Consider the following 21039-nt stretch of genomic DNA (forward strand, 5'->3'; position numbering starts at 1 on the left):
CGAACAAGGAGTGCAAGGCGGCGGCGGCAACTTTTTTCAAGTTCGCTCTCCGTTTAAGAAACCTTTTACGCCATACGTGTAAGCAGACACACACCTCAGAGTACTTAAGGGTGGCTTCAAGTTGGAATGATAAAGTCTCCCCGTTCGGACATGAAAATAGAACTTTCTTAGACAGAAAGAAATCAACAACGGAGACATGTGGATGACGATTTCAGTCACTGCACTTTGAATAGCATTTTTACTCGAGTTACAGGAGATGCACGAATGGCCCTTGACCTACGCTCTTACGAATGACTTGGAACATTCAAAGAGAACAGCCCTCAAGTCCTGCGGTTTATTATAATGCTGTTGCGTGTCGAGGCAGTATTTGACTCCGTCCTACCGTTGAGACAGGGGGCGTACTGTAAATGAACTGCACCTGACAGCTTTAGAAAAACACCTGGGCTCAGTACGGTGCTGAGAGCTCAGCGTTGCTGTTGTTCTTATTAGCACGCACTGCATCGGCTATGACCCGAACTTTTCAATTATTCCGATCAGTAAGTCAACACGTAGTCCACATGAAAGGTAGAAATATTCTCTTGTCTGTCTCATGTTTTTATAGAACTGAATGTCCCTGACAATGTACTGTTAGTTTTAATTGAAGAACGGCATCTGTGTTCAAATATACCAGAAAAGTTTACGTAACTGCTCATGCAACACTCAGTTGTAATTAGTCAAGAAATAAAGTCGAACAACAGCTGCGAGATTGATTCTGAACGTATGAGATTGCAGCGCCTTTTACTTCCATTGACAAATGATAGATATTCGAAGAGAGATCCTTCAGACCAGCAAGCAAACCCACGGCTATTTCGGTTTTCTATCTAGGCAACGTTGGTGTCTGCAATAGCATACATGAAAGCGTGATGCAATTTCTGTGGCTACATTAGTTGCACGTCATGCACAGTAAGAGTGTTTCTAACACCAAATACAAAGTCAACAATTAGCGATCACGCCTTCTCCTCAGTTAACCCACTGAAACCCTTGCTGTTAACAGTTCTTTACTGCGTGCTTTACGAGCACCTACATATTGTGTCGGTTCTTTCAGCTTTATTCATTACGTTTTCAAAGGCATAAGTAGAGCACCAGAGGTGCGAACACAAAGTGTGTGGTTACTTGAAGAATTGATTTCCATGGCAGCGGGGACAATTGATTTAGCGTTTTTATAGCACGAGGAAAGGAGAAGCAGCACTACGCCTTTTCCGCGCAGGCACAAAGCGACGTGCGGCAGACGCCGTAGTCTGCAGGATTCGAATCTGCACGGGGAGTCCCCAATGCATTTCGAGTCCATCACCTTAACCACTCGGCTACGACTACAGCTAGCTCGCCGCTGCCGCATTCCTCCTATAATCTAACACTGAGTGCGAGGTGGCTGCGGAAACCTTTTTAAAGTCGCTCTCCGTTAAAAAAAAAAATACCTTTCACAAGATTCGTGCCGGCAGACAGACACGCCTCAGAGGGTTTAAGGCTGGCTTCACGTTCAAATGATAAAGTCTCCCCGTCCGGATGTCAAAATGCAACTTTGGCAGACAGAAAAAACATCAACAAACCACAAATGTGGACAAGGATTTTACAAGCTGCACCACACTGCACTTTCAAAAGCATTTACATTCGTGTTAGCCGCAGGAATTGCCTTTGATTTGCGCGCTTACGAACGCCATGGAAAACGAAACAAAACTAAAGCCCTCAGCTCTTGCACTTGATTATAATGCCGTTACGTGTCGAAGCAGTAATTTACGTCATCCTACCACTGCAACACGGGGAATAGAGGGAAATGAGCACACGCTACGAATCGTCTCAATCACTCCCTAGAGTTGTAAGGCGCATTGAAGGGTGCACCCCCATCATTAATCGTTGCGCCTCTGTGAAAGGAAAGCTCTTGAACAGTCTTTGAAACAGCTCGGATGAAACACTTGATTGCTTCCATGTGCATCTGGAGCCCATTTCTTATTTTCACTTCACGCCGCCCAAAGCATTTCTAAAACAGGAGATTCGCGTTTGGGAATGCTCCCTGCCCTACAAATAAAACAGGTCTACGGGCTGAAACCTGCTCCACGGAAAACAGTTCTGTTGCGCTTTTGATCACATAACACCCAAAGGGGCTTCTTTGGAGCTGGATTCCAACCAGCATCCTAAAGTTTCTTGGCGGTACCATTTACAGTCCTCTATTCGGTCGACAAGGGACAGAAGGGGGCAGCTTTCCTCACACATAGAGTGCAATGTACTGTAGTGTTCCCGTTCATTGAATTTCTCAGTTCTGCATCAGACCTCTAACTCGTTTCCTTAGCTTGGATTTAAGCCACGAAGCAGGCTTCTAGTGTATAAACGTCTAGAGGAATCACAAACTATTTGAGAGGCCATCATCAAAGGGGGAACTGACAAAGTCTATCCCTAAACACCTAGCGCAGTCTCTCGAGAGACTGTCAAAAATCGCTTTCTCCGTTTCTCCGTGCAAGTAAGTGAAAACGCGGTCTCAACCCAGAGCCACTTGGCAGCAGCGGCACGTAAATACTGGTACTGCCACTGCTCGATACCGACGTTAGCCTACTATACCTTCTTCAGCCACCGCTAGAAAATGTATGGCTCTAGTACCAGAGCAAACAACAGGAGGGCCAACGTCGAACAGGCACACATATCAGACATGGAAAGCGACAAGAACGGGATTTGAACCCATGCGTGCAGAGCACAATGGATTAGCAGTCCATCACCTTGGCCACTCGGCCACCTCGTCGAAACTTGTTGGGTAACGCGCTCCTGTCTAGTAAACAGGAGATCCTGGGTCCGAATCCCAGCAGTGCCTTCTTTGTTCTGTCTTCTCTAACAGAACTGGTCCTTACAGACAACCGCCTACGGCTAGACTTAATTAAATACAAGTATTCATTTCCTGTCTTTAACGCGACTTGTTTTTCTTAAAATGGATGCAACTTGCAAAACATGAAATACAAACCTGGCTAATCAGCGCTAGCGGCAGGCAAAAAAAAAAGAAGTCAGCAATGTTTTTTTTCTTTAACCTTAACCCTGCTAATGGAGAAGAGTTAAACGACCGAGTCTATGCAGCTTAAACGGTGCGCACGTCAGGTTCTTAGCTGAAAGGTTGGTAAATCACGCTCACCCCAGTCCTTAATCTTTTAAAGAGGATACAAAATTGAACCTAGTCGCCACATCACATACATCCTGTTCATTGATAAAAAGGTAACATCTATCCTCGCTCCAGAGTAAATCTTACGTTGAGGGCATAGTTTTATTCACTTTACCGTGAGTCGGGCTCAGCTGCACAGAGGAGAGAGCAGAGCAATGAGGTCACGGGGACAGGGGAGTCACACGCTGGCGGTTTGAATACGCGGAAGATCACTGAGGGATCCACAGTATGTGGACCCTCCGTGCGCCATCAGTCCACACTCCGGACTCTGAATCCTGCCATCCGAGTTAAGATCTCGGCGGAACCTGAGGCGCAGTTCCTTCTTAAAACGTAATCTGGTGAGCATTTCTAGAATCGTACTTGTATAGATGCAGCCTTTAATGTGTTGCTAGGTTAAAATTGATGACTTCTTGTATTTCAGTAGGCAACTGCCCTCTTTATTTCGGATTGAATTTCTTTATTACAGGGGCGCTTTTATGAAGACAGAGTCATGTTCAGGTACTTTGGTTGATGGAGGAAGCTCATTTCGGACTCTGTGATCTGCTCACCTGGAAAGGTCTGCTGTACTACTACAAGAGAGAAGTAGAGTCTGGAAGAAGGGACAATTTTATGATGCTTTGGAAGATAATGTTTTTTTTTTCTTATACTGAAAATGAAAGGTAGGTGTTTCTATATGGACTCAGTCTTTGGAATTTGTATATATATATATGTTTCAGTGATCCCTCAGCCATTCCTTCTGTATTGTACTTCAATTTCTCTTTTAAAATTCCTTCCCCACTTCTAGGACCTGCAGTTGCTGAACTCCACAATGGCTTCTATTGGAAAGTCTGTGACTGAGACCAAGTAAGTGTTCACTTTTTTATGAAACCATTATTTATTTTGGAGCAATGAGCAATTCTTATATAAATGCAATAAAATCATTATGCTCAAACTATGAGAGAGAATTTTAAGGATAATTTAAGAAATCAGTCTTAGCTTGTTTCTATACACAGATGGTATTATTTATTTTCAAAGGAAACCCGTGAGGATTCCCCTAGTGTGCAAGATGTGCCTGAATACTTTTGATCAGCTTCCTGCTCACTTGAAGAGGGCATGTATGAAGCACGCCACGGCAGAAGAGATCAGGATGGCCTCTCAACAGGCGAGGGAGGACATGATGAATCACCTGAAGAACGGGGTCATCGTGGATTACCACAGAACAGAGATCGTGTCTGGTGAGGCAAACAGGATAGTGGTTGTAAGACTGCTAGAGTCCTTGGGCCTTTTTGTACACGGGAAGCCTGAAGACACATCGGCAAGGTGAGATATTTTTAATCTGTAAGGCTTCTGTAGTTTCTTTTTGAAATCATTGTTACAACATATTATGTAAAAGCATGTTGAAAAGAATCTACCTGCATTCCAGCGGCCCTGAGCAAGAGGCCGCTGTCCAGGAGGAAGAGATGCCAGAGGCTGCTCTAGAAACTGAAACAGAAGCGGATAAGGAAGGGAAAGATGTGAGCTCTGAAGAACTCTATCAGCAGTAAGACTTTTTATTTTTCAGATGTATCTTTTTTTACTAAAATTCTAATTTGTCTTATAGGTATAAAATGTTTAAGCCGGTGTTTTATATCCTTACAGGCCCTGAGTAGTTAAAAAGTATCAGCAGGCCGGAAGAGAGTGGCCCAAGCTGGACTCTATAGAAAGCACTCCCTGGATGCTCCTCTCCTGATTGGATTCAAACAGTACCTTACCAAGGATCTGGGAGTGGCAAATTATTCTCAGGAGGTATTTATTTTTTAAAGGCATTAAAAATTAAGCAATGGTATATTCATTGTAAATGTTTTTATTTCTTAGCTTAAAATTCACACATGTGAAATGATGTCAGCCATAAACATCATGACTCTATATTTCCTACCTGAATCTATTCTACTTAAATTATTACATTATAAACAATTTGAGTTCATTTTAAAAAGTAAAAGGTAATGAAAGGAATGCATTTTCATAAGAAAGATAATACCGATATGCATGTGATAATCTTCCTTATATCATGTAGTGCGTCATTTGGACACTTTGTGGGCTTGAAATACAAAGAAAATCATGTTCTATGGTACAAGATAAATACAAAACGTAAGCTTTTATTTTAATTAGATTTGTTTATAAAGCATAAGCAATCATTTATTACATTAATATATGTGAAAATAACATTTTAGCATCATATTATACATACAGGTCTCTAGCTTCAACACAGTGCTATATATATATATGCTCAGTGATTTATTGGTACATTCCCAGGGCAACAATCAGAATGAGGATTGATTTCCAGACGGGCTACAGGTAGTGTTGTGAAATACTTCAACACACTGGATCGCAGATTTAGACCCCCTGCACTCTTACTCCTTAAAAACCAAAGAAATGAAGATATGTAGCAATCACATTGTAACAGGGGTGACAGTGACTTAATGCTTATACTAGTGGACTTCTGGTACCTTTAGGGTACGGTGTTCCCTGAAGGGCTCTCAAACCCCGCATTTCAGATGCCTAGCTGATGTGTTACACCTCAAAATCACTTTTAAACCTTACCTCTGGTATCTTTTATCCCTATTGCTCAACGCGAAAACCTTACCTGTGGTGTCTTTAATCCCTATTGCTCAATGCATGGTGAAAGTATTGCATAAATGTGTCGGAAAATGAGCAATGGGCACCTGAGAGACTCATTTGCCTGTTTCACAAATGATCATATTTGACTAGAGATTCTGTTTGGGATTCAGTTGTGCATTCTGACAGCAATCCCTTTCAAAAAAGGATACATTCTGGATGAGGTCAAAGGTGCAGGAACACTGTATTTAGGATGTGTTTGCAGTTATTCTGTGTCTCTAGCTTCAACACAGTTATATATATATATATGCTCACTGATTTTATGGTACATGCCCAGGGCAATAATCATTATGAGGATTTATTTCCAGATGTGCTAGGGGTAGTGTTGTGAAATACTTCAACACACTGGATCGCAGGTTTAAACTCCCTGCACTCTTACTCCTTAAAAACCAACAAATGCAGATATGTAGCAATCATATTGTAGCAGAGTGCATCGTTTCCGGCATAGTATGGCAGGGTGTTTTCCGAGTTATTGCACGGATTGGGCACGCCCGCAAGCCAAGAGCCGCAAGCGATGAGCCCGGAGCTGAACGGGCCCCACTGGCTCGTTTGTAAGGCCAGGTGCATTGCCAACCACGACCGGCAGGGCAGAGGCCTTGAAAGCAGCCTGGGCTCCTGCAGCTGTGCAGCCACGCACTCTGGTTTCTCTTCATTTCGTACAAATCTTTCGCCTTTTGCTAAAGATTTCCGTAGAGAGGAGCATGAATGAGTTCCGTGCAATTTTTGTGCTTCCCTGCCTTCGGGTGGTTGCAGCTGGGCTGGTCAAAGAGAGAAAACAAAACCGCTCACAATCGCTCTTGTTATGGCGATTGTGGTTGTCTGCTCTGCGAGTCCTCGGTCTCTGCCCGTCTGATTGCCGCTCTCTTCTTTGGGGGCGGGAAGTGTCCGGCCGCAGGGGATCTTGGGACCTCGCTTTGCAAAGCGGCTTCCCAGAGTGCGTCGTTTCCGGCACAGTGTGGCCGGGTGTTTTCCGAGTTATCGCACGGATTGGGCACGCCCGCAAGCCGAGAGCCGCAGGCGATGAGCCCGGAGCTGAACGGACCCCACTGGCTCGTTTGTAAGGCCAGGTGCATTGCCAACCACGACCGGCAGGGCAGAGGCCTTGAAGGTGGCCTGGGCTCCTGAAGCTGTGCAGCCACGCACTCTGGTTTCTATTCATTTCATACAAATCTTTTGCCTTTTACTAAAGATTTCCGTGGAGAGGAGCATGAATGAGTTCCATGCAATTTTTCTGCTTCCCTGCTTTCGGGTGGGGCGCAGCTGGGCTGGTCAAAGAGAGAAAACAAAACCGCTCACAATCGCTCTTGTTATGGCGATTGTGGTTGTCTGCTCTGCGAGTCCTTGGTCTCCGCCTGTCTGATTGGCGCTCTTTTCTTTGGGGGGCGGGAAGTGTCTGCCCCCACTGCCCCTTTCAAGTTTGCTAAAGACCACGTGGATGTTCCAGAGCAACTCCTGGAACAATGTTCTGTGGACAGACGTGACAAAAGCTGAACTTGTTGGTAAATGTGCACAGCGTTATGTTTGGAGATAACAAAACACTGCATACCAACTCCAAAACCTCATCCCACCTGGGAAGCATGGCGGAGGTTGTACGGCTTGCAATCATCTAGGATCACCCAGGATCTCCTGTTTATTAGGCATAATAAACAGGGCCACTGAACTCCACACTGGCCACTGAACCACAGCAGTGGCTTGCTGGCTTGACATCTCCCAAGAAAAATGTTGAAATCGCATGTGGAACAGGAAAATGACCCTCGAGTACGAGGGAAAAAAAAGAAAAAGATCATCTGGAGCGTGCCAACCCATGTCCGGAGCGTGCCAACCCGTGTCCGGACAGCCCAGTTTCCTCGACGAGGTGGCCGAGTGGTTAAGGCGATGGACTGCTAATCCATTGTGCTCTGCACGCGTGGGTTCGAATCCCATCCTCGTCGCTCCGGTACTAGAGCCGTACATTTTCTAGCGGTGGCTGAACATGGTATAGTAGGCTAACGTTGGCTCTGGGTTGAGACCGCGTTTTCACTTATTTGCAACGCAAACGGAGAAAGCGATTTTTGACAGTCTCTCAGAATCACAGTTTGTCATTCCTCTAGACGTTTATACAGTAGAAGCCTGCTTCGTGGCTTAAATCCAAGCTAAGGAAACGGGTTAGAGGTCTGATGCAGAACTGCAAATTCAATGAACGGGAACACTACAGTACATTGCACTGTATGTGTGAGGAAAGCTGCCCCCTTCTGTCCCTTGTCGACCGAACAGAGGACTGTAAAGGATACCGCCAAGGATGCTGGTTGAAATCCAGCTCCAAAGAAGCCCCTTTGGGTGTTATGTCATCAAAAAGTAAGAACAGCGAATCTCCCTTTGATCAAAAGCGCAACAGAACTGTTTTCCGTGGAGCGGGTTTCAGACCCGTAGACCTGTTTTATTTGTAAGGCAGGGCGCATTCCCAAGCGCGAATCTCCTGTTTTAGAAATGCTTTAATGGGCGTGAAGTGAAAATAAGAAATGGGCTCCAGATGCACATGGAAGCAATCAAGTGTTTCATCCGAGCTGTTTCAAAGACTGCTCAAGAGCTTTCCTTTCACAGAGGCGCAACGATTAATGATGGGGGTGCACCCTTCAATGCGCCTTAGGACTCTAGGGAGTGATTGAGACGATTCGTAGCGTGTGCTCATTTCCCTCTATTCCCCGTGTTGCAGTGGTAGGATGACGTAAATTCCTGCTTCGACACGTAACGGCATTATAATCAAGTGCAGGAGCTGAGGGCTTTTGTTTTGTTTCGTTTTCCATGGCGTTTGTAAGCACGCAAATCAAAGGCAATTCCTGCGTCTAACAGGAATGTAAATGCTTTTGAAAGTGCAGTGTGGTGCAGCTTGTAAAATCCTTATCCACATTTGTGGTTTGTTGCTGTTTGTTCTGTCTGCCAAAGCTGCATTTTGACATCCGGACGGGGAGACTTTATCATTTGAACGTGAAGCCAGCCTTAAACCCTCTGAGGCGTGTCTATCTGCCGGCACGTATTTTGTCAAAGGTATTTATTTTTTTTAACGGAGAGCGACTTTGAAAAGGTTTCCGCAGCCACGTCGCACTCCGTGTTAGATTAAAGGAGGAATGCAGCGATGGCGAACTCGCTGTAGTCGTGGCCGAGTGGTTAAGGCGATGGACTCGAAATCCATTGGGGACTCCCCGCGCAGGTTCGAATCCTGCCGACTACGGCGTCTGCCGCACGTCTCCTTGTGCCTGCGCGGCAAAGGCGAAGTGCTGTTTCTCCTTTCCTGGTACGATAAAAACGCTAAATCGCTTGGCCCCGCTGCCATGGAAATGAGTTCTTCAGATAACCACACATCTTGCGTTCGAAACCTCTGGTGTTCTACTTATGCCTTTGAAAACCTAATGAATAAAACTGAAAGAACCGACACAATATGTAGGTGCTCGTAAAGCACGCATTAAAGAACTGTTAACAGCAAGGGTTTCAGTGGGTTAACTGAGGAGAAGGCGTGATCGCTAATTGTTGACTTTTTATTTGGTGTTAGAAACACTCTTACTGTGCATGACGTGCAACAAATGTAGCCACAGAAATTGCATCACGCTTTCATGTATGCTATTGCAGACACCAACGTTGCCTAGATAGAAAACCGAAATAGCCGTGGGTTCGCTTGCTGGTCTGAAGGATCTCTCTTCGAATCTCTATCATTTGTCAATTGAAGTAAAAGGTGCTGCAATCTGATACGTTCAGAATCAAACCCGCAGCTGTTGTTCGACTTTATTTCTTGACTAATTACAACCTTTTACTGTCAAGTTTATTGGTACAACTTGAGCTCTCAGCACCGTACTGAGCCCAGGTGTTTTTCTAAAGCTGTCAGGTGCAGTTCATTTACATGAAGGAAATCTCTTACTGGGTACGATTACAATGCAGTAAGTAGCACAGGCTACTTAGGGAGTAGGCTGATGTGTTTAAAAACAACCAGCGCCAGGCAGGAGTCAAACCTCCAAACTCCTAATCCATAGTCAGACACATTATCCATTGCACCACTGGCCCTGGTGTGACACTGCAGGACTGTAACCCAGTGAGCTTAGCACTGCAACTAGTAAAATATTACCCCCGGTCCATTCTTTTCCAAAAGTGAGAAACACCTGTTTTCTACATTTTGTCTGTTTTAAAACCATATCTCTTTAAACCAAACCAAGAGTTTGTCTTTTGCACTGATATTCTGATTCATTTCGATTTCAAAGAAAAAAAAAACATTACCTTCCAAAGCATCATAAAATTGTCCCTTCCTCCAGACTCTACTTCTCTCTTGTAGTAGTACAGCAGACCTTTCCAGGTGAGCAGATCACAGAGTCCGAAATGAGCTTCCTCCATCAAGCAAAGTACCTGAACATGACTCTGTCATCATAAAAGCGCCCCTGTAATAAAGAAATTCAATCCGAAATCAAGAGGGCAGTTGCCTACTGAAATACAAGAAGTCATAAATTTTAACCTAGCAACACATTAAAGGCTGCATCTATACAAGTACGATTCTAGAAATGCTCACCAGATTACGTTTTAAGAAAGAACTGCGCCTCAGGTTCCGCCGAGATCTTAACTCGGATGGCAGGATTCAGAGTCTGGAGTGTGGAATGATGGCGCACGGAGGGTCCACATACTGTGGATCCCTCAGTGATCTTCCGCGTGTTCAAACCGCCAGCGTGTGACTCCCCTATCCCCCTGACCTCATTGCTCTGCTCTCGCCTCTGTGCAGCTGAGCCCGACTCATGGTAAAGTGGAAAAAAATATGCCCTCAACGTGAGATTTACTCTGGAGTGAGGATAGTTGTTACCTTCTTATCGTTGAAACGGATGTATGTGATGTGGCGACTAGGTTCTTCTCCATTAGCAGGCTTAAGATTAAAGAAAAAAACATTGCTGACTTCTTTTTTTTTTTGCCAGCCGCGAGCGCTGATTAGCGAGGTTTGTATTTCATGTTTTGCAAGTTGCATCCATTTTAAGAAAAACAAGTCGTTCAAGACAGGAAATGAATACTTGCATTTAATTAAGTCTAGACGTATGCGGTTGTCCATAATGACCAGTTCTGTTCGAGAACACAGAACAAAAAAAGGCACCGCTGGGATTCGGACCCAGGATTTTCTGTTTACTAGACAGGCGCTTTAACCAACTAAGCCACGGCGCCCCGGGAGTGCTGTCCTTTTGCAGCCACTTGGACACACCACTCAGACACATCTGCATTCGGTGTGTGCTCCGCCTGCTCGCTGAGCAAGTTGCCACCTTTACATACAATAGCAACATCGACACCAAGAGAAAGGATGACAAATGGCTTTTATCTGGAACTTTTCATGTCCAAGGAGCTCAATGTGCTTTCTGTGTACAACAGGGCCACTGAACTCCACACTGGCCACTGAACCACAGCAGTGGCTTGCTGGCTTGACATCTCCCAAGGAAAATGTTGAAATCGCATGTGGAACAGGAAAATGACCCTCGAGTATGAGGGAAAAAAAAGAAAAAGATCAACTGGAGTGCGCCAACCCATGTCAGGACAGCCCAGTTTCCTAGACGAGGTGGCCGAGTGGTTACTGTATGCTGAGTCTAAAGACAGTTTCACCCATTTTCTGATTGCTCGGTTCTGTACCAGTGCAGACATGTCAAACAGTGAATGGCTGTACCTCTATTGTGTCCGTGCTCAATGAATGAAATCGGTAACAAATGAATATATGTCTAGTTATACGAAAAACGAGTGGTTTATCGACTCATCTTCATTTGCAGATTTAGAGGCAGCTTCGATATTCGTTTTACAGACGGGTTTTTTTTTTTGAATATGGGTCACACACATGCCACAGCAACAAAACATCTCTAGAGATGAGGCTATAGATCACCTTTCCATCCTGCAGGTTTTCCTCCCAAAGCCTACGGCACCAACGGCGACCCCTGCTGGCCGGGAGAGCAAAAGCTTACAGCACCTGGTATTCCCAGGCAGTCTCCCATCCAAGTACTAACCAGGCCCGACGCTGCTTAGCTTCCAAGATCAGACGAGATCGGGCGTGTTCAGGGTGGTGTGGCCGTAAGTGAAAGCCCAGCCCCTGACTCGCTACTTGAAGCTGTGTGTGGCGGGGGTTCCGTGCCCCCCGAGCGGGACTGAAGGATCGTTCGTGTGCAACTCTTTGGAAAGGAGCTGCTTTCCAAATCGCATTGCATGCCTGGATGTTGGCGAATGCGCTCCCTTGTGTTGGCTCGTCCCGCACTGGAGGAGGACAAACAATCTGCACGGAGGAGCACCAGGCAAGTCTTCACCAGACAAAAACCTCCAGTGCACAGCACTCTGGAAACATTTCGGGGCTTTCGCGTGTTTATTTCAGCACGTAAAGCGCACCGGTCCAACACGTCGGCCGGGCGCGCGGCGCCTCCGCCCTCTTGTGGCCTTGCGGCGTCAGAGCAAGAGGCTCCTTCTCGCTGCCCTTCCGCTGTGTTGCAGGGCCCCGAGAGGGAACCCGGAGCGCGCACTTTGTGGGGGGCGGGGGACCGCGTTCGCGCTCTGCCCCCGGTCTCTTGCGCGAGTACTAAATCTCACGGACAGGGGGGCCTCGTCATTGATTGTTACAGGTGAGACGGGGATTAGGAGGAGACCCTGACTGATGGGTAAAGGGGAGCACTAACACCAGAGGGACACCCCCGGCATCTCTTTTTGAGAGACGCCCTGGGGTTTCCTAATGGCCAAGGAGGGTCGGGACCTCGGTTTGACGCCTCCCCCGAAGGACGGCGCCTGTTTGTGCAGCAGAGTGTCGCCATCAGGAGGCTGGGGCGTAAGAGAGCCACACAGCCCGCAGGGTGAGCGCTCCCTACTGGTCCCAGTCACACCTCTTGCAGGAGCAGCAGCAACCGGAGCTTTTCCGGGGTGGAATCTCCCATCCGGGTGCCGGCCAGGCTCACACCTGCTGGGCTGCCCCGGGGGTGAGCCCAGTCGAGAGTCGCAGGGCCAGATCTAGTCACCGGGGAGAAACGATACAAGTGAAGGATTGCTCGGCTCTCGGCACTTGAAAAGACCGACAAATGTCTCGTTCCTGCCGGAGCTGAATGTACCCGCATGTGTGGTGTCGTCTTCTTCCCCCGCCCCGCTGTGTTTGCTGTATTGTCTCTGAAGCCGGCCCCCCCGAGACGAGACGGGCTGTTCCTGTGCCCCAATTAACACTTTACAGGTGCCATTCCCCGGCATTGTGGCCATTGTCGGTGCTCACACGCGATAAGATAAGGCGGAGGAGAGCGGGGCATGCCCAGCGGCAGACATTCAAGGAGGGGGCAGTGCGAGGTGAGGTGAGGTGCGACACGCCGGAGCCCCGACGCAGCTAATGCGGAGCACTTGTTGGACTGGCACCAGTGAGCTGGAATCCAATTTTATCGGCGAGCTAGACTGCCTGTCTGTGTGCTCTAAGATACAATTAAAATCCCCTCCCACTATCACGTCTGTGCTGCATAACAATAGGGGGGAGAGTGCCTTGAGTAGCTCCACCCTTCCTCCTACGTCAGTAGGGCAATACACATTGATTAGCCGCAGGTTAACGGTCCCCCATTCCACATCCACACACAGCAACCTGCCATCTATGACCCTCTGAATACTTTTCAATTTGAATGCCCATCCTTTGAAAAGAATGGCCACGCCAGAGGCTCTGTTGTTATTGTCCCCTGACCAAACAGAAGGCCCTTTATCCCACCTATCTTCAAAACTTTTATACCTCTCTTGATAGGCTAAAGCACACTCCTGCAACATCAACACATCTCCCTCTCTCTGCTGGAGGTAATCAAAGACAGACTGGCATTTAACTCTGTCATTGATACCTCTTGTGTTAAGAGAAATTATGTTAAGAGCCATATTACATAAGAAAGTGGAATCAGTCTTTACAAAACACATTTCTCTTCGGTCTCACCTGTTACCTTTTTCTTTTTCTTTTTCTTCTTACCAATTTCCTGCCAGCCATCCTCTGAATGAGCCTTCATCAGGGTGGCAGCAGTAAAAGCGTTCACAGAGTCCATTTCAAGGAAGGGGGTAGAGGGAGGGGTGGAGAGGTTCCAGCTGTCCCCATCGCCATGCTCTCCTTCCTCCTCGCTCGGGGAGAAAACAGAGTCATTTTTTCTTTTCCTCAAGTCCAGCTCCTGGGAGCACTGAGGGGAAAGGGGTGCAGCCGATGCACCAGTCTCCTCTTCCCCCTCACCCACCAGCTGCTGCAGATCCTCCGTGATGGACTGGATGGAGGAGAGGAGGGCATCTGTAGCACTTGCAGAGTCTGAGAAAAGCAGCTCCGCTGAATCCTGGGTATCCTCGCTGGACCCGCTCCACCGGGGAGCCCCACACTGGCCCTCGTTCTGAGGAGCAGGAGTGGGGGAGGGGTCCTCGCTGTTCTCGGGGGTTTTCAAACCCTCGTGCTTGTCTGGTGCAGTCTGCGGTTGTGGGGGCGTAGTGGATTTCTCTTCCACCAGCCCCGGAGCCACAGCAGGACTGATCCTGGCTGGAGGCTGAGAGTCTTTGTCCAACAAGGGTTCTTTGTTTGACTTGTTGTTTGCTTTGGATTTTCGGGCCGGTTTGGCTGAAACAAGCACTGCCTCATCCTTTCTCATTTTGAGTTTATTGGCGTAGGCGTGAGGGCAGTTCTTAAAAACGTGTCCTTCCGAGCCACATAAATTGCACTTTGGCAGCATTGAACAGTCAGAGGCTAAATGTCCCTGTTTGCCACAGGTCTTGCAGCATTTCACAGTGCAGGACGATGCCAGGTGTCCCACAGCACCACAGCGCCGACACACCTTTGGTTGTCCCACATAAAACACATAGCCATTGCAGGCGCCCAGCCGGATTGTAGAGGGCAGGTGCCTTAAGCCTCCATTTACGCTGTCCGGTAGCAAGCGAACCTCGAATTTCCTTGCTCCTGTTTTTATACCATCAACATCTCTAACCTCAGTTCCATGGTGGACGGTGCAGTACTGGTTAAGCCAGGTGTGAATGTCCTCCGTCTTTGCCAGTTCCGAGAACATAACAACATGCACCGTTTTCCTCTCTCTCTGTGTCAGAGGCTGCAAGTTGATCTTCTCAAGTGCAGGAACTTTGCCTCTTTTTGCCTCAAACACATCCACGCATTGTTCAAACAGAGGATAAGTAGCAAATACAACCTCAAATGCTTTCTGACCTGGGAGAGCGAAGATGAAATCCAAGTGCCGAGGTTCAAAGCCAAGTTCCTTCTGTAACACTTTTCTGCTGAACTGCATACGATCCATGAAGAGGTCATCCAAGAGCTCAAAACGTACAGCATTCTTACGGGATCCAAAGGTTGCCATTTCAAAAACCGCAAATCGAACACTGCTTCCAACAAAAGAAAAACAATCCAACTACTCCACCTACAGGCTGATCAAGGTATCTCCCCTGCCAGGTAAGTATGAGTTAAACAGGCCCCTGCAAGCGGCCCGCACCCACAGCACAAATCGCGCAGTCTAGGCCACCTCCTCGCCCCGCACGCCACCGCCTCCTGCTGGGCCCACTCTTTCACACACTCACACGCCACACTAACACTCAAAAGTGTGGGCAAAACGAGAAAACGAGCGCGCCGTTTCCTACACATCTGCAGTCGCCGTTGCGCATTCGCAGCATGTCCCGGGATGCAATTCGGCCTCATTTGCATAACTCCAGACCGGCAGATCGCCACGCAAGCTCGCGACGTGCGCCTGCCACACACCGAACAAACCTTTTCAGCAATTTCCAAAAAACGGGCCTGCTCGCCTGCCCACAAGGCTCCGTCTCTTACCTGCTCTCCAGAGCCTGCTGCCTTCTGTGCTTTTCTCTCGGCACCGCTGCAGTGCACACAACTCCTGCAGCGGGAGGGGGGGAGAAAGTTCCCGCGCTCCGCCGCAGGGAAGGCTCGCTCCGTGCGCACACGTCCTTTCGATGCCAGTCCAACAAGTGCTCCGCATTAGCTGCGTCGGGGCTCCGGCGTGTCGCACCTCACCTCACCTCGCACTGCCCCCTCCTTGAATGTCTGCCGCTGGGCATGCCCCGCTCTCCTCCGCCTTATCTTATCGCGTGTGAGCACCGACAATGGCCACAATGCCGGGGAATGGCACCTGTAAAGTGTTAATTGGGGCACAGGAACAGCCCGTCTCGTCTCGGGGGGGCCGCCTTCAGAGACAATACAGCAAACACAGCGGGGCGGGGGAAGAAGACGACACCACACATGCGGGTACATTCAGCTCCGGCGGGATCGAGACATTTGTCGGTCTTTTCAAGTGCCGAGAGCCGAGCAATCCTTCACTTGTATCGTTTCTCCCCGGTGACTAGATCTGGCCCTGCGACTCTCGACTGGGCTCACCCCCGGGGCAGCCCAGCAGGTGTGAGCCTGGCCGGCACCCGGATGGGAGATTCCACCCCGGAAAAGCTCCGGTTGCTGCTGCTCCTGCAAGAGGTGTGACTGGGACCAGTAGGGAGCGCTCACCCTGCGGGCTGTGTGGCTCTCTTACGCCCCAGCCTCCTGATGGCAACACTCTGCTGCACAAACAGGCGCCGTCCTTCGGGATAATTGAAAAGTTCGGGTCATAGCCGATGCAGTGCGTGCTAATTAGAACAGCAACGCTGAGCTCTCAGCACCGTACTGAGCCCAGGTGTTTTTCTAAAGCTGTCAGGTGCAGTTCATTTACAGTACGCCCCGTGTCTCAACGGTAGGACGGAGTCAAATACTGCCTCGACACGCAACAGCATTATAATAAACCGCAGGACTTGAGGGCTGTTCTCTTTCAATGTTCCAAGGCATTCGTAAGAGCGTAGGTCAAGGGCCATTCGTGCATCTCCTGTAACTCGAGTAAAAATGCTATTCAAAGTGCAGTGACTGAAATCGTCGTCCACATGTCTCCGTTGTTGATTTTTTTCTGTCTAAGAAAGTTCTATTTTCATGTCCGAACGGGGAGACTTTATCATTCCAACTTGAAGCCACCCTTAAGTACTCTGAGGTGTGTGTCTGCTTACACGTATGGCGTAAAAGGTTTCTTAAACGGAGAGCGAACTTGAAAAAAGTTGCCGCCGCCTCGCACTCCCTGTTCGATTGTAGCAAGAAGCCAACAGCTGGCGTATTTACTGTAATCGTGGCCGAGTGGTTAAGGCAACAAACTTGAAATCTGTTTGGGTCTCCCTGCGCAGGTTCAAATCCTGCCGACTACGGTGTCCTTTGCATTTGCTCTCGTGCGTGCATGAAAAAGGACCAGCGCTGTTTTGTTTTCGCTGGGACCTTTAACACTCTAAATCGCCTAGACCCACTGCCTTGGAAATCGATTGTTCAGCACCCACGAGTGACGCTTTGCAGCTGGACGCAGATAACGATGCTTTTCTGCAACGAGCTTTCCAGCTGAATTTTCTCGGCAGCTCCATACTGAACCTGTTCTCCATTGCAACATAGCGGAGGCTCGTCACGTCTATAGCAAGGCTGTGTAGGACCGCATACGCCACAGTGACTTGTACACAGACCACATGAAAGGCAAGCAAAATACACTTTTAAAATTCCAAAGACTCACAAGGTCAGAGGAACAGCGATGACCTGAACAGATCTGTTACAGAAGTCTAGGTTGACCTTTTTAGAGCTGTAATTGCATTTTTGTTTAATAGAAGATCAAATCTACTCGCATGTACCAGCACCTTACAGTTTATTGATGTTAATTCTATTTAAGTAATAAGATTGCTAACGATGTTGGACTTTAGCCAGTGTTTTTTAGAACAAATTGCTTACTCTTCTGTAAGGAATACGCAGTACGTGCCTTTGTCAGTCATTGCTCACCATACCTGTAACTTTCTTATCTAACTCACTTCCTCAAATGGTGAAGGTCCACAAACATAAATGAAAAAAAAACCCTTGTTGTAGATGAGGTGCACAAAAAAGCAGCCCCTGATAGTGTATAACACATTTATACTATTGCAGAGACACATGTAACATATATTTATATATACTGTATATATATATGAAACAGAAATACAAACAGAAACAGGAATCGCTTACTCACCTGGAGAATCTCTGTAGGAATATCTAGCATTTATCAATGGAAATAAAAGCTGCTTTAATACAGTGCATGTTCAAACTCAAAACCTCAGCTGCTGTTCTTGTTTGTTTTGGGACAAATTGCAACTGAGCATCGCATGAGCCGGTACGTACCCTTATCTGTTAGGGAATTTCAAGGGAGGAGTTAGATCAGAATGGGTAGGCTGCAAAACAACAAGTAAAGATTTATTCCAAGATGAAACGTTGTGGCGGTTTTCTTATCTTTTCAGCATGGACTAAACTTTTACGTGTTCCTTATATGCTATATATGTATATATTAGAACCAATGTCGTTCTTAAAAACTAACATGAAATTGTCAGGGACATTCAGCTATATACAAAGACGAGACAGACAAAGTAATAATTCTATATTAACGTGGCCTACATATTGACGCAATGATCGAACTAACTGACATGTTCTGATTCAGATCCCCTGCAGTTCATGCCAATTAGAACAATAGCAATGCTGAGTCCTCCCCACCCTACTGAGCACAAATTCAGCTGCTCTCCAGTTCTGTTCTGCATGTTTTTTCATTGCAATTGAGCTCGGAGCTGGAGATGATCTCCATACAGTTCTGTGTTAACTAGCCCGCACTTGCGTGCTAATTTACGGGTTGTGGCAAATGCTTTTCTATAGTTCATATACATGACGGCAACCTGTTACCGAGGAACCTGAGAGGTTTAAAAGCCTCACGAGCCAGGAAGGACTCGAACCTACAATCTTCTGATGCGAAGTCAGACGCGTTATCCATTACGCCACTGGCCCATAGAACATGCGCTTACACTCCACCACAGAGAGCTCTACACTGCTACCAGTAGTACACTTCCCCATCTAAATTTTCACAGCAAGAAACTTGTGTTTCCTACTATTTTTATCAGGTTTAAAATATCATCTCCTTAAAACAGAAAAAGTGTTGATGTGTCGTGCTGAAATTCCGATTGATTTTGAATTCAAAGAAAAAAGGTTTTCTTCCAAAACACCGTGAAATTCTAACATCTTGCAGACAATAGGTGTATTCCATGTTGAAAAGAGAAGAAAGAAACCATGGAACCTTTTACAGGTGTGAGGCTTCTTCAGGTGTGAGAAGACCTCATGGCCGAAACGTTGTGTTTCCTTTCTTCTCTTTTCAGCATGCAATAAACCTATTACTTGTTCCTTTGCAGCCGAGGCATGGTGACGTAGCTACCCAGCTGAACATCTTGCAGACTCTACAGTACTTCTCTCCTGTAGAAGTAAAGCAGGGCTTGCTGGGTGAGCTTTTGCTTCGGTAAATTAGGTCACGTGTCATGTTAAATCACTTCTTCTAAACACAACATTTGCTGGTGCTAGCTTTCCCCATGAAAAGAGACATTTCCCTTACAGTACATGACATATCGTTTTTTTTTTCTATCAATAAGTATAGAAATAAAACAAAAGAAAAAATGTTGTCGCCAAAGAATGCAGCTCTGTCGCCTTGGGGAGGTGTCAAGGGCATTGAGCTCCATGAGAAGTGTCAAATAAATGCCATTTCTCATCATTTCTCTTGGCGTCAGTTCTGCTATTAAATGGGAAAGAGACAACGGGCTCAGAGATTATGTTAAGTGCACACCGAGCGCAGATGTGTCCAAGTGTCTGTAAAAGTGCGGTGCTCCCTAGTGGCTTAAAGTGCCTGCCTAGTAAGCAGGCGATCCTGGGTCTGAATACCAGCTGTGCCTCTCTCCGTGTCTTGTTGTGCCAAATGTATCATTTCAGACAAACATGTACAGCTTTGTTCAGTTTAATGCAAGAATGCATTTCCTTTCTGGAATAACTTGTTTCTGAAGAAATCCATACATTTTGTGAAAGATGAAATCAATTTCTTGGTTGTCAGTGAAAAAATATTGCTGGCTACAAGAAGCGCAAACGATTGTTTTCTTTGACCATAAACCTGCAAATGTAGGGAGCACAAGCGGCCGTCAGTCTCTGTGGAGCAATCGGTTAGTGCATTTGGCTGTTAACTGAAAGGTTGGTGGTTCAAGCCCCTCTGGTATGGGTGTCTCAGTTTTTCCAATGTAAACATCATCACCATCGCTAAAGAAGATGGCGCAGAAGGCTCCACAGCCAAAACGTTGTGCTTCTTTTTTTCTCTTTTCAGCATGGAGTAAACCTTTGCTTTATCCTTTGCAGCCTAAGCATGCTGATGCAGCTACCTTTCTCTTAACGCGCCTCAATCATTATTCACCAAAACGATCAGCAGAATAAGTCGCCTTTGTGGTGATGTCACTCCTCTGCTTCACAAATGTCCTTAGTGACGGGCCATTTCTTTCTGCCATTTTTTTTCCGGAGCGGTTATTGATTGCTCCATCATTTCCCTCTTACTTTCCATCACTAGATTGAAAAAAAAAACAGAAACAGGCTGACAGGACGACAATCAAATTGCAAAAACTCATCAAAGCACTCGATAGAGTATTGGAATCCACAAGTAGCTACGAGCAACTTTGTCTTGGCTTGCATGAATGTCGGAAAATGTCAAAAAGAAAAAGATGGTGGCTTTTTCATATTCGTTCTTTTATTTTTAGCTCGTTGGCTCTTCTGTCCATTGTCCTCCTGCCTGGCTCTTGACCTGTGACTGTTTGAACGCACACAGTAGACTTTCATGCGGGGGATTTGTCCTGAGCCTCTGTGAAAGACCCACCCACCCCCATAAATAACTGCTCTAGAAACACATGAATGCAAAACTAAACCACAGCTTAAAGAGGAGCTTGTCATGACCGCCAGGCAGTTAAGACCAACTCTTAAGCGATCTAATCAGCACCAGCAGTGGGTGATTATTAACAAACCCTGCCGCACGAGTTAACCCACCTGCACACACTCCACCGTGCGGTACACAGTGCTATTTTTACCATCTTTACCTGCTTCCCGCTGCTCGGTATTGAGTCTATGCCTTGAGAGCTCTACCTGGCGTTTTTTCCATTACCTCGTTTATTCTGGATATTGGACTCCCCTTCTGCCTTTTTGACTTTGGACCTCGCCTCTCACCTCGGACTGTTTGCCACCAGTGTTCTCCCTGGATTACGACTTACCTTACGCCTCTTGACCACGAAACAAAGCAAAGCAGAGCAAAACAAAACGGAAAAACGAAAACCCTCACATCCCGCACTTGCATATAACGCCGTTACGTGCCCAAGCGGTATTGTACGTCATCCTAGCACTGCACCCCGGGGCGTACGGT

The 21039-nt window shown here is 46.9% G+C and overlaps 8 non-coding genes across 8 annotated transcripts; 4 read left to right on the forward strand and 4 right to left on the reverse strand.

Annotated features, from left to right (window-relative positions):
* Positions 1-1271: 1271 nt before the first annotated feature.
* Positions 1272-1353, reverse strand: trnas-cga (transfer RNA serine (anticodon CGA)). Its single transcript has one exon. It is a non-coding gene; the product is annotated as a tRNA-Ser (tRNA).
* Positions 1354-6442: 5089 nt separating this feature from the next.
* Positions 6443-6556, forward strand: LOC138229949 (U5 spliceosomal RNA). Its single transcript, XR_011186030.1, has one exon. It is a non-coding gene; the product is annotated as a U5 spliceosomal RNA (small nuclear RNA).
* Positions 6557-6948: 392 nt separating this feature from the next.
* On the forward strand, positions 6949-7062 carry LOC138229948 (U5 spliceosomal RNA). Its single transcript, XR_011186029.1, has one exon. It is a non-coding gene; the product is annotated as a U5 spliceosomal RNA (small nuclear RNA).
* Positions 7063-7658: 596 nt separating this feature from the next.
* trnas-gcu (transfer RNA serine (anticodon GCU)) lies at positions 7659-7740 on the forward strand. Its single transcript has one exon. It is a non-coding gene; the product is annotated as a tRNA-Ser (tRNA).
* Positions 7741-8935: 1195 nt separating this feature from the next.
* Positions 8936-9017, forward strand: trnas-cga (transfer RNA serine (anticodon CGA)). Its single transcript has one exon. It is a non-coding gene; the product is annotated as a tRNA-Ser (tRNA).
* Positions 9018-10898: 1881 nt separating this feature from the next.
* On the reverse strand, positions 10899-10972 carry trnat-agu (transfer RNA threonine (anticodon AGU)). Its single transcript has one exon. It is a non-coding gene; the product is annotated as a tRNA-Thr (tRNA).
* Positions 10973-11744: 772 nt separating this feature from the next.
* On the reverse strand, positions 11745-11863 carry LOC138229947 (5S ribosomal RNA). Its single transcript, XR_011186028.1, has one exon. It is a non-coding gene; the product is annotated as a 5S ribosomal RNA (ribosomal RNA).
* Positions 11864-18541: 6678 nt separating this feature from the next.
* On the reverse strand, positions 18542-18614 carry trnar-ucg (transfer RNA arginine (anticodon UCG)). Its single transcript has one exon. It is a non-coding gene; the product is annotated as a tRNA-Arg (tRNA).
* Between the last annotated feature and the right edge of the window lie 2425 nt (positions 18615-21039).

Source organism: Lepisosteus oculatus, unplaced genomic scaffold, assembly GCF_040954835.1.
Source record: "Lepisosteus oculatus isolate fLepOcu1 unplaced genomic scaffold, fLepOcu1.hap2 HAP2_SCAFFOLD_450, whole genome shotgun sequence".
NCBI lineage: Eukaryota > Metazoa > Chordata > Actinopteri > Semionotiformes > Lepisosteidae > Lepisosteus > Lepisosteus oculatus.